The sequence below is a fragment of the Canis lupus genome, chromosome 30 (assembly GCF_003254725.2).
Source record: "Canis lupus dingo isolate Sandy chromosome 30, ASM325472v2, whole genome shotgun sequence".
Lineage (NCBI taxonomy): Eukaryota > Metazoa > Chordata > Mammalia > Carnivora > Canidae > Canis > Canis lupus.
This window is the reverse complement of record NC_064272.1, coordinates 4,786,126-4,799,584: the sequence shown is the minus strand read 5'-3', so window position 1 is coordinate 4,799,584 and position 13,459 is coordinate 4,786,126. Positions and strand designations below refer to the sequence as shown.

Here is a 13,459-nt window from a genome sequence, read left to right as displayed (position 1 = left end):
AATATCATTTTGGGCTTAGTCAGAAAAGTATGCAACTCTTGAACTTGGGGTTGTGAGTTCAAGCCTGATGTTAGGTGTAGAGATTACTTAAATAAATACATAAACTTTAAAAAAAATAATTTAACAAAATGTAATGGTCATTTATTTAAAGAAAAAAAGAAGCTCCTAAGGGACTAGGCAAGGAGGGGGAGAAACTTCTTTCATCTGATGAAGATTATTATCAATTCACTACATTAAACAGCTTTCTTAATGGAAAAATGCTAGAAACACTTGTTTAAATTGGGAATGAGTTAATGATGGCCACTATTTAGGAATGCTTCATTTCAAAATTGTCCTGAAGTTCTAGTGCTAGAAAAGGCAGTAGGACCAAAAGAAGAAGAAAAGTGAAGGAGGAGGAGGAGAAAAAGAGAAAGGAGGGAGGAAAGGAGAGAGAAAGAAACAATTAAAGTTATAGGACTGGAAAGGAAGAACTAAAACTGTCATTTTATGAAGACTATATTATTATCTACATTGAAGTTCCAAAGAATTTATAGACAACTGATAATGAGAGAGATGGACTGAAGATCACTAGGGAAGCAATCGGGTTGGGATGAAAGTTATCCATACAGAGAAAATGAAAATGGATTCTTACCTCAGTTCTACACACAAAAATCAATTCCCTGTTGTTTAAAGAAAAGTGCAAGAAGAAAAAAAATCAAATTTCTTAAATAATTCTACAGAAAAACATCTTTATAACTTTAGGATTTGAAAGAATCTTTTATATCAGACACAAAAAGCACAAGCCATAAGAGAAAATATTGATACATTAAACTACAATAAAATTAAAAACTTCTGTTCATCAAAACACATCTCAAATAAAATGGAAAAACAAGCCACAAATTGGAAAGAGATATTTGCAATACAGAACTCATAAACCAATAATAAAAAGGCAAAGAAAAACCTCAATAGAAAAATGGGAGAAATATTCACTGCTATTTCACAAAAGATGAAATGAGTAAAGAATATGTATATAAGATGGTTGGCCTCATTAGCGATTAAGAAAATGTATGTTAAATATATGTTAACTGTAGTGAGATCCCTTTTTATGCGCATCAGATTGGAAAGAAGGAGAAGAGGAAGAAGGGAAGGAGGGAGAGGAGGAGGATAAGAAGAGGAGGAAGAGGAAGAGAAAGAAGCAGAAGAAAAAGAGGAAGAGGAAGAACAGTGCCAAAGTCACCAACTGTTAGAAAGGATGTGGATCAATGGGATAATTTATATACAACTAGCAGGAGTGTAGATTAAAACAATCATTAAAAAGTAATTCATGTTATCTTGGAGTGTTGAATATTTGAATACCAAAAAATTTGGTATTCACTCCTAGATCTATACTCTAAATCTAGAAAATTCTTTGCACATAAAGATCAAGAGACACATATCAGAATGGTTATGGCAGAACTCTTTATAATAGTAACATAATAAATAAGGTAACTCAAAAAGGAAAAGATAAATTGAGTTATATTTGCAATGGAATATCAAGCAGACATAAAAAGGAATGAACTGCTGCCACACTAAAAAATATTAATCTTAAAAATGCAATGTTAGGGGTGCCTGGGTGGCTCAGTTGGTTGAGTGTCCAACCCTGGATTTTGGCTCAGGTCATGATCTCAAGGTTGGGAGATCAAAACCCGTGTCATAAAAAAATAAAACAAAAAAAACCCGTGTCATGCTCTGTGTTGGACAGACACATGACATTCTCTCTGAGAGAGAATGCTTAAGATGCTCTCTCTCCCAACAAACCATGAGAGACTCCTAACTCTGGGAAACAAACAAAGGGGAGGGGAGGTGGGGGGTTGGGGTGACTGGGTGATGGGCACTGAGGTGGGCACTTGATGGGATGAGCACTGGGTGTTATACTATATGTTGGCAAATCGAACTTCAATTTAAAAATAATAATAATAAATAAATAATAAAATGAAAAATTTAAAAATTAAAATTGTAAAAATATTTTAAAAAGATAAAAGAAAGAAAAAAAATATTCTCTCCCTCTGCCTTACCCCCCTGAAAAAAAAAGATACAATGTTGAATAAAAAAAGAATCCAGGGATCCCTGGGTGGCGCAGCAGTTTGGCGCCTGCCTTTGGCCGGGGGCTGATCCTGGAGACCCGGAATCGAATCCCACATCGGGCTCCCGGTGCACGGAGCCTGCTTCTCCCTCTGCTTGTGTCTCTGCCTCTCTGTCTCTCTCTGTGTGACTATCATGAATAAATAAATAAAATCTTTAAAAAAAAAAAAAAAAAAAAAAAGAATCCAGAAAGACTACATTAAGTGTAATGCTATTTTTACTTTTTTAAAGGCAAATGGAACAGGGGATTGTTTAAGAATATAGTAACATATAATACAAAGAAAGAGTTTGTAGAGAGAGGTTAAGATGATATATATTAATATATAGGTTATATTTTACATAAATATATATATCATATATATATGAGAGAGAAAGAGAGAGTGAGTTCAGGAATACATGCATATTTTTAAAAATTCAAGATGGTAGTTACCCCTGGAAGAAGCAGCAGAGGGTTAAAAGAAAAGAACACATGCTGATATAAGATGTTCCCTTTCCTAAGTAGGGTGGGACATTCACAAATGTTCCTTTTATTATTATGCTTTGTAACAGCCAAATATGCTACTTGTATGTTTTTGTATGTAACAAATATTTTGCTAAACATAAAATTAAGAAGATAATAAGTGTCCATTCTTAAAATCAGAGTAATGTTATGACTGAGAGAAGGGAATAACAGAAAAGAATATTAGAAAGCTCAGGCCAGGGCAGCCCGGGGGGGTCAGCGGTTTAGCGCAACCTTCAGTCCAGGGCATGATCCTGGAGACTCAGGGTCGAGGCCCATGTCAGGCTCCCTGCATGAAGCCTGCTTCTCCCTCTGCCTGTGTCTCTGTCTGTGTGTGTGTGTGTGTGTGTGTGTGTGAGGAATAAATAAATAAAATCTTTAAAAAAAAAAAGAAAGAAAGAAAGAAAGAAAGAAAGAAAGAAAGAAAGAAAAGAAAGCAAGCAAGCTCAGGACAAGAATCCTTGGTTTCAGTGAGGGGAGAAATAGTTATTTGAAAAGGAGAGGGGTGAGAGTAGGGAGGGGCTTCTGAGTGGTCTGTAAAGAAAGAATAAAATGAGGAAAGGAAAGAGAAAGGATGAGAAGAGAGAGGGATAGAGGATTAGAGGAGAGAGTTATTACCAAAGGAAGGAGTAACCACAGAAAATGGATAAAGAGTAACCTTAGCATCAGGAGTAACCAACTGAAGTTCAGAACATAAATATGAAGTGTATGCATTCAAGACTTCTCCTCCTCAAAAATAGACTATTCAATCAGAGGAACAGAAAATAATTAAGGATTAAAATGAAGATTATCATGGAGGTTGTGACAAAAAGTTTAAAAAGTGGTGTGCCTCACCACTCACCAGCTCAGTTGGGAGAGCCTGGGACTCTTGATCTTGGGGTTGTGAGTTCAAGCCCCATGTTGTGTGTAGAGATTACTTAAAAATAAAGTTTTTTTAAAAAAAGTTCAAAAAGCAAGAGAGGCTTTAGATGTTGACTTAAATACATTCATATCCTTCATACTAGGTCCAGGAATCCATTCTGAGAAATAATCCTGAGTTTTGAAAAACTTTATGCACAAAAAGAATGTTCACTATAGAATTGTATATATAAAGAAAAAAATTAGTGCCCAATAATAGTGTAATGGAAAAGTGAATTATGATACTTAATGTAACTGATGATATCTGGATGGATGGTCATAAAAAATTTACATGCTTAACTAGGATGCAAATTTTATACCAAGTACAATCATAACTACATCAAAGGCACTATGCATACAAAAAAATGCAAAGAAATACACTAAAATGTTGACAGCAACTGTTTTTAGATACTTCGTGGGTGATTTTTTTTTCATTTGTCTACTTTTCCACATTGTCAAATTGTCTTTAATGAGTATATATCACTTTCAAAACAGAAAATAAATTTAGAAGATACATTTAATGCTTTAAATTGGGTGGAGTATCAGGTAAATCATGATGTGACTAATGGATTGGCAGAAAATGATAAACAAACCAGAAGTCACAATGAGGGTCATAACGAGGACAAGATAATTTGTTTTAATAGAAAATAAGAGGATAAGAAAGTGGTAGATTAAAACAAAAGAACAAAAAAACCCTCTACATTTGAAATCTTGAAAGTACTTTTAAGTTCCAAGGATAGCTGTAATTGTGGATGGTTAAAATGGAAATATGTGCATACACTTTCTCTCTCTTTCTCTTTCTTTCTCTAAATGTAAATAGGGATGGATTTTGATAGGGGGTAAAAGAGAATGAACCAAGTGAGGATGCTCGGGGTCAGTGGACAAGAGCAATTTGAATGAGAATAAGCCAGGGTTATAGAATTTTTCAGTTTGGACTTCAAAAAACAGACACAAATATTTAGCAGCATTACCATGGCAAAGTAAATTATATACTTAGGCAGCAATTAGCAATTACAATTGAGATGCAAATGACCACCACAAATTTATTTTGTGATGAATATGTAGAAATAACCTCTTTAAGTTGTGTTATATTTATTAATAGGTCTAGTTGTATATGAATGCACCCTGGATTCGGAAATAAATGGGCCTACCTCTATGGGGTTTTCTCCTCCATGCATAGATCCCAACTCATTTTTCAAAGTATCTGTTTATATCTCCAATAAGCTTGGTCTAACTCATTATATAAATAAGGCCTTGCTGGTAAAGCACATTAAGCAATCTTCTTTGAAGGGAACATTTTCCAAGGAGTCTGTGTAAAATATCTTTTAAATGTATCCCACTTTTCCTGTGATACACTCTAGTCACTGAGAGAAACACTATTTAAATGTTTCTAAATTTCCACATATGCCTTGGCCAACCTACCACAGGAAAGTGTAATACATTAATGCATGTGTGGGGTTTTTTTGTTTTGTTTTGTTTTACTACTAATATTTACATTAGTAAGAGCTACATATTAATAAATTGATAATCATCAATAATTTGGAAGGATCTGGAAGGCTGAAATATAACTGGGTTGAGACAGACTTCTCTTTGCTAAGACTTGGTTCTGACTCAGGAAAGCCTCTTCTTGGAGTGCTCCCTAACCCACACAGCCTCTCCAAGGATCACATAGTATAGCCATATATCTACTTCCATTCATACAAAATCTGTTGATACACCTACTTTGTCATTCTGTGAACCTGTTGAAGTAGGGAATATATTTAGTTAATTTTTATATGTTAGCACCCATAAGAATTCCTGGAGAATGTTACAAGCTCAGTGAATATTTGCTTGAACGAGTGAATGAAAATAAGAATTAATGATTGAATGATTTCCATCATGCTATTTGTATTATGGAATTACAGAAGGCATGTAGGTTAGAATTAGTTGTTCTGGTCTACATGAATCTATAGCACAGTACTATATTCTACAGAATTATAAAGTTCTTATTTAATCTGTACTGCTAACCCAAAAGTCAGCCTCTATTTGAAAATTAATTCTGGTATACCCTAGATGTCTTAGGAACATTATGATGCCTCCTGGTAAAGCTTCCAATTATGTGTTCATAAATTTGTTTTTAACCTGTCAAGCACACATTGCTCCTTCTGTATCATACCTATTCTATTCTTAGTGAAATCACTGGATTCCAAATCGCAACAGCATGCTTTATTTCAGCAATAATTTAGCAGAGACAAATCCAGTGCTACATGGAAAGATGCTTATTATCTCCTGCACCTCTGCCTCTCACTCATCTAGCCCTTTTCCCAACATCTATGACAAAAGGATCTCCCTCCTCCCTTGTCTGTTTTGCTCAACAAGCTGCTGTAGAAAAAGCAGTGAACTGAGAACTGCCAGTCCAGAGACTCGGCCCCAGGGTTGTTGCTATCTTGAGTTAATTAGACTTTGAATTTGTACCTTAACTGCTTTGGGGCCTCCATTTCCTCATATGTAAAATGAGCGGGTTGCAACAAATGATAATTGTATGTGTATATATATATATATATATATATATATATATATATACAACTACAAGTTTTTATTAAGCTTTTACCATATACAAGGAACTATGCTTTGTGCTTTATATACATTATCTCATTTAATTTTAATCCTCCAAACAAGTTTATAAGGTGTATCAGTCAGGGTCCAGCAGGAAACAGATGGTACATACCAAATTGAGTAATTTGAGCAGTGCTTCATTAAGGAACTGTATTAAAAAGGTGTGAGGGCAGCCTGGGTGGCTCAGAGGTTTAGCGCCACCTTCAGCCCAGGGTGTGATCCTGGAAACCCAGGATCCAGTCCCATGTCCAGCTCTCTGCATGGAGCCTGCTTCTCCCTCTGCTTGTGTCTCTGCCTCTCTCTCTGCATCTCTCTGTGTCTCTCATGGATAAATAAATAAAATCTTTAAAAATAAAAAAAAATAAATTAAAAGGTGAGAGCAGGGTGTTAGGAAACCGCAAGGGATGGTGCAGTGCTCAAGGCTGGCAAGGGAGAGGGAAGTGACTACCTGAATCCAGAGAGAGAGCTCTGTGGAAAGGGCTGCTGGGGCTACGGCTGGGCTGTAGCCAGCCCACAGGCACCCTGGAATCCACACTCAGACCGCACTCTACCATTCTGGGCAAACCCAACAGGAATTAAGGGCCAAAGTAGCCTTCTAAAAATGTCCATACCAGCCTCCAGGACCACAGAGGAGGATGGAGAGAATGAAGAGTAGATGTGGAGAGACCAACAGAAAATAGCCAGTAGTATTCAGTATAGATATTCTGATTTATACATGAGATTACTAAGGGTCAAAGAGGTCAGTGACTTACTTAAAGTTACACAATTGACAAGGAAAAGAACCAGGATTCAACCCCTGTCAGTCTCCAGAGCCTGGGCTCCTGACACCTCCTCAGCCTGGGAGTCCCTTTTTGTACCTTCAGGGTTAGAAACAGCCTCTGAAGTGATCTAATTTAGCCATCTCCCTTAGAGATGCTGGAACGAGATGTCTTTCCATTTAGGGTTTGAGCCTTGAAGAGACTTCAAGTCACCTTTGAAAAGCTAGTAGTCTTCCTATTCCTATTCTTATTGTTTATATTCTGACTTGTAATTTTTAGATTTTTTTAAAAGACTTTATTTATTCATTCATGAGAGACACAGAGAGAGAGGGGCAGAGACACAGGCCAGAGGGAGAAGCAGGCTCCATGCAGGGAGCCCGATGTGGGACTTGATCCCCAGACTCCAGGATCACGACCTGGGCCGAAGGCAGACGCTCAACCGTTGAGCCACCCAGGCGTCCCCTGACTTGTAACTTTGGTTTAGAACTCAGATGAGGGCACCTGGGTGACTCAGTTGAGTGGCTGCCTTCAGCTCGGGTCATGATCTCAGGGTCCTGGGATGGAGCCTGGCCAGCGTTGGGCTCCCTGCTCAAAGGGGAGCTTGCTTCTCCCTCTACCTCTGCAACTCCCCTCATTTGTGCTCTCTTTCCCTCTCTCAAATACATATAATGAAATCTTTAAAAAAAAAAATGAGACACTGGTATGGACAAAGTTGTTAGACAGTCAAAGAGTATAGCACTTTTTATTATATACATGAAAAAATTTCTTTCTTCTGACATGCTGTTGAAAATAAGCATAATTAAAAGATTCTCCTTTTCCAAAGAATAATGGACCGTATAGTATGGGGAATGGAGACGGAAATAAACGAATGATTGGATTTTCCTATTTCTCATGCTGGAATTAGAATACAGCCCAAGATCAGGCCTCTTAGATGGCTCAGTTGGTTTAAGCATCTGCCTTCAGCTCAGGTCATGATCCCAGACCCACGTTGGGCTCCCTGCTCAGTGAGCGGGAAGCCTGCTTCTTCCTCTCCCTCTGCCTTCCCTTTGCTTGTGCTGGCTCTCTCTCTCTCGAATAAATAAATTAAATCTTAAACACACACACACACACACACACACACACATGCAGCCCAAGATTATGCTAAGTGTTCCAGAAGACCATGGAAAAAGTGAGCAGAATGGAAGATTTTTAAATGAAGTGAAACCAAAAACTAGCATTAAGCATATTAGTCAGTATCCCTGTGAGGGCCCTTAAGATAAGGAAAGGAAAGGAAATTCTCATACAGTGAATAGTCAGATTGTTAGTTACTCCTTGCATGAGAATTAAATTTGCTTAAGAGGGAAGACTAGTAATTATCTGAGGTCAAGGGGCCCATCCCCAATCTGTCTGCTCCCTTGTCAAATAGAGATAAAAGTCCCACTCAGGACTCAGTACTGGGGAACTCTTCCTGCACAAGCATTTCCTGACCTACAAACAGGTTATTGTCTCAGAAAGTCAGTAACTCAGTTGTTGGGAATATGAAACAAATCTTCTAGAAGCCAGGATGTTATAAAGGGTGACTCAGGGCTAGACCAGTCCTCAACACCCATTTAAACCCAGAATCTAATTCAACTAGCATTGCAAATGCACTTCCTGGTATGAGTCAAGAAGGCAAGTGACAATACTGGGAACTCGGCTTGACCTCATCCCAGGTCAAGTCCTTTACCTGGCCTGTTCTCAGTGCCTCTCAGAGGTCACCATAAGCCCAAGCAAGAATGGAAGCTTCAGTTTCACACAGGCTGGAGTGGTAGATGGGTCAGCTGTCTCTTCCTATTCATGGATTGAGAAGGCTGCTGTGGGTGAACACTAGTGTTTCAGTCTGGATAGGCCTCACCTTGAACTCAAATGTCTTTTTCTTTTCCTATTTTTCTTTAAAAAAAAAAAAGAAGATTGTATTTATTGAGAGAGAGAGAGAGAGAGAGAGAGACAGAGACACAGGCAGAGGGAGAAGCAGGCTCCATGCAGGGAGCCTGACGTGGGACTTGATCCCAGGTGTCCAGGATCACACCCCGGGTGCTAAAAAACTGCACCACCAGGGAAGCCCTCTATTTTTCTTTTAACACCAGAGTAGGTGATCTATCCTTTATTCCACCTTTGAAAGTAGTAGAATATTTACATTTTTATTTTGCTCACTTGACAAACTTCCCAATTTTAGCAGACCATCTGCCCACAAGTAATGAGGTGCTGTGAGTGAAGAAAAAGGTGGCATTTTAGTTACTTTTCAAAAGCCATCACTGTGGCCTTGAAAGAATACTCTGAGGAGAAAAAGTTCAGTTTAGGACCCAGTTTTAAGTAGCTGGTTAGTCATAAGAAATCTCCCCCAAAACCCAGATATAGGACATATTTTCCATGAAAAGTGATTTTCCTGCCGCCTGAACCCTGGGTATGCAGGTTACTGGATTGTTAGATAATCAGCAGCAGCTTCATCAGGACTCAGTAGTGAGTGGAGATGGGGTTAGGACAAAATGAGGGAAAAGAGAATCCAGTGGGTCCTGCGAAGAGATCCCTCTTTCCAAGCAAGCCCGGGTGTGGAAAAGTCAAAGTTGACTTTATGAGAGTTGGGGGAGGAGGGGCGGTGAAACAGGCTCATCTGTAGGCCTTCCAAAGATGAAGAACTGTGAACTTACCCTAAATTCCCTTTTAAATTAACTTTGATTTAGCAAATCTCCCGGTAACTCCCCCAGGCTGGGGAGATAGAAATAGGCACAAAGTGGTATCTAATAAACCTATCTTTCAGGATAAATGAGTGTTGGGGGAGGTGGAGAAGGAAGAAGGTAAGAGGTAAGGGAGGAAAAATAAGAGAAGGAAGAAAGGAAAGGAGGTAAGAAAGAGCGAGCATTCTGCCAGTTGACTTTATTTCCACACGAATCCACCCACTCTGAGCTTCTGTTGTTGCTTTGTTTATGCAAAGTTAGCGAGGCTAAGACAGAGCGAAGGGCTGAGAGATGCACGCTGCAGAAGATAATGTTTTTAATGTAAATGAAACACACACACGCACACGCGCGCGCACACGCACGCACGCTTGGACCCAGGCAATCCCAGCCTGCAGACCTTGAAAACCGGCCGAGGAGGGCTGGGTGGGAGGCCCAGCGGCGGCGAGCGTGGCCGGGGACCGGCGAGCTCTGGGGAATCTCAGGTTCGGATTAGTGACAACCCAGAAGTCACGCGGGCGGCTGGGGGAGGGAGGCTGGCCGAGGGCTCCGGACTCCCCCGAGGGCAGAGCAGCTTCCCTCGAGGCGCCGGGCGGAGCTGGGCGGACCCGGAGAGGCCTCCGTCCCGGCCCGAGCGCTCGCACCCTGCCCCGAGATGGAGTTTGTCAGCGATCATAAAATGGGGATTGATTATTCCAGCCACCATTGATTAGGGAAGAATGCTTACTGCAGCAGCGGGGGAAAGGTTAAGAGGAAATTGACCTTCTTCTTAGGTGACATAAAGTCATTAGGTAAATGAGATATTCACACCGGAGTTTTAAAAGGTCAAGCGCAATTTTTATGTGCGGCCCCGAGGATCAACCTGGCGCGCGGTCAGGGCAGGACCCGGGGCCTTGCGGGGGCGCGGACCCGCAGGACGCCGACTCCCGCCGCCGGGCCCGGGGTGGGGAGCGGGCGACTGCGTCGCGAGGGTCGTGTGGGCGGCGGCGCGGGCCTGGGAGGCCGCGGGCTCTGCACCTGCCGCGGGACCCGCGGGCGCTTCTGCTAGGCGTGTGCGTGCGGCCCCGAGGTGCGAGGTGCGAGCTGCGCCGCCCGCCGCCGGCCGGGAGGGCTGTCGGGCCGGGACCCGCCGTCAAAACCCTGACCCGCCCGCCCGCCCGCGTCTCACAGAGCGAAAGTGTGCGTGTGCGAGTGCGTGTTCGTGTCGAGAGAGAGAGACACGTACTTATGCACGTGTTGGTCCCTCTAATGATAGGAATTAATCCTCTTACTTAGGACTAAAAGGTAACGTCGAAGGACGTCCCTTTGATGCGGAAAAGCATCATCTGTGACTCACATTCAGACTGATTAAGGAATCATTGTTACACGCTTTACAAGAAGAGAGTGTTTAATTGAGGGGCATCCGTAATTTTACGGCTTAGCACAAAATTAAACGTCATTAAAAACTCAGAAATTCCAACTGATTTTCCAATTATTTTTATTGTCTGAGCTAATTGTTACACAAGGGTATCGCTTCCCCCAAAGGCATTTAGAAAAAGAAAAGGAACAAAAGGCGGCAGTACCTTTTCCGAATTTTCGCCCCGGAGATTGGGAGCTGTGGGCAGGTACCGGCCAGGTGAGCCCCCTCCCTCCCCGCTGCGTCGGCGCCCGCGCCCCTCCCTCCCCCACGGCAATTCAGCCCTCCCGCCGCCCCCCGCTCGCCCGGAGTCCCTGCCACACCTTGGGACGTGGGAGAGCGGTGGCAGCTCTCCTCTGCAAACCATTACAGCAAGACTGGAAGTATCTGTAGAAGGTTGATGAATTTCTGGAAGTAACACTTGTCATACAAGGCGGAGAGATTAAAAAAGCCTAAGTAAACACAGCTCTCCGGGGGCGATCCCTCGAAGCCTCTGCCTCCGAGTGCGTGGCAGGAGGGGGGTAACACGCAGACACGGACTGGGGCATGTTTATAAACGTGCACATGAAGACACAGATGCACACAGCAAACTTTCTTTCGCTTCTTATCTGTTTGTTTTGAGGAAAAGATGGGTATGGAAAAGCTTCTCAGGTGGATTCTGGATTTTTCCCCCCTAAGGCTGAGATTGACGGCACAAAGCCAAGCTATCTTTGTAGGAGTGGCTTCTCTTGATGTCCCTGTATATTTATTTAAATATAACACAAGGTTTATAAAAAGTGCTTCAATGTGATGGAAATGAAAATACATCCTTACAGCTCATCCAGAAGTGGCCCTGTCTTTCCTATCAGACTTGGAGGGAATCCTAGAAAATAAAAGCACAAAATTAGGCAAAATGTGAATTTTTAAATTTCAGTTAGTTTAGAGTGAGTGTGGAGCGATGGGACGTTTGCCTTTCAATGGGTGTCTTAATTTCTCTGTGATTTTTAGGTTAGAGACTTCAGTGGACTCCAACTTTCTATCTGGCTTTCCCATCATCCACCACCACCACCACCACCACCACCACCACCCCATAAAATAAATGATTGCCTCTGATCTGACATGCCAGGTGAAAATGGGTAGAATTAAAACTGTCAATTCTCCTTCCAACTTGTGTCTTTTGATTGAGTTCAAAAGCTTTTAAAGGTAAAACGTGCCGATCATTTATATGTATTATTTCTTTTTCTCCTATCACAGCTTCTAAGAAAGAAAACGTATTTATGTTTTCAAATTCATTTTCCCTGGAAGATTTCAGTCTTCCAGGTAATTTGATGATGGACTCTGACACGTGGGAGAACGCCTGCCCGCAAAGCAACAGCCCGGTTTACACAAGTGCACTAAGGAGATACATTGAAGTCCGGTTTTTCCATTTTTCGACCTAACTGGTTTATCTGGAGCTGAGATGTGGATATTTAAACCCGAAGCTTTCCAAATACTACCATACTATTTCGGAGAAAAGGCCAGAGTAGGCACAGTTGAGAAGAAAGGAAGAAGGCTCCCTTTGAAAGTTAGAAATGGTGAAAAAGACATGTAATCCGATGTGGAAAATTGAGTAAAAGAGGCAGTGCACACTTTAGCTTAGGCAAAGATTGCTGAGTCCTTTGAAGAAACTGACACAGATTTTCCAGAGATGGGAGGAAAGAGAGAGATGGGGTGGGGGTTGGGGAATCCTAGGGTGGGCATTTTATGTAAATGAGTAAATTTGAAATGTAGTACAAATCCAGTATAGTAAAGCTGACAGTTCTGACAGTATTGACAACATAAATATATGTTTGAACACTGCACTTTCAGACATTTAACCGATGAAGCAATAAAAAAATTCGACTACAATATTTCAAATAATCGACATTGATGTTTTGATACATCATTTTTATACTCCAAATCAATCTATCACTCTGGGGCTGGTCAATTTTGAGTAAAAATGGGCTGCAATTATTAGCACCTTGGCTAATGATGACCTAATAACAGTCCTCAATTAATTACACCCATACTGTGCTTTCTTCCTTTGGTGTTGGGGAGCTTGGGGGGAGGCAATCCTTGAGCAACAAGACCTATGATTGTTTCATCCCCCTCCTTTCTGTTCCAGGTTTGAGATTAAGGGGAGGGGGGGCAGAATTTCAGATTTAGGAAGGGGTCTTCGGTGATCACAGACACTGCAGGATGAGGTCCCCTCATTTCAAGTGGCCACCAGGTCTGTATTGGAATATTGTTCTCACTTCTACTTTGCCAGGTCAAAACTAAATTTCAGAAAATGCCATTAGAAAGTTGAGTGACTCTAAATCTCCCCAGGCTTCATAGTCTATCCTCTGTTTCAAGGAGTAGATGGAAGAGAATAGCTCAAAGGGAGAACTGGAGATTTCCCTAGGGCTCAGAGTGTGGTGTGTGTGTCTGCGGGGGGGGGGGGGGGGGGGAGATAAGAATTCTAAGAGAGTATCTAAAGCACCCAGTTGGAGTTGAATCTTTCCTTCCTCCTCTACTGCCGGGAACC

The 13,459-nt window shown here is 41.4% G+C and overlaps 1 long non-coding RNA gene across 4 annotated transcripts in view; it reads right to left on the bottom strand.

Annotated features, from left to right (window-relative positions):
- Positions 1 to 13,459, bottom strand: part of LOC112676162 (uncharacterized) — a 56,939-nt gene that overhangs the window by 35,594 nt on the left and 7,886 nt on the right. The window lies entirely within an intron of this gene.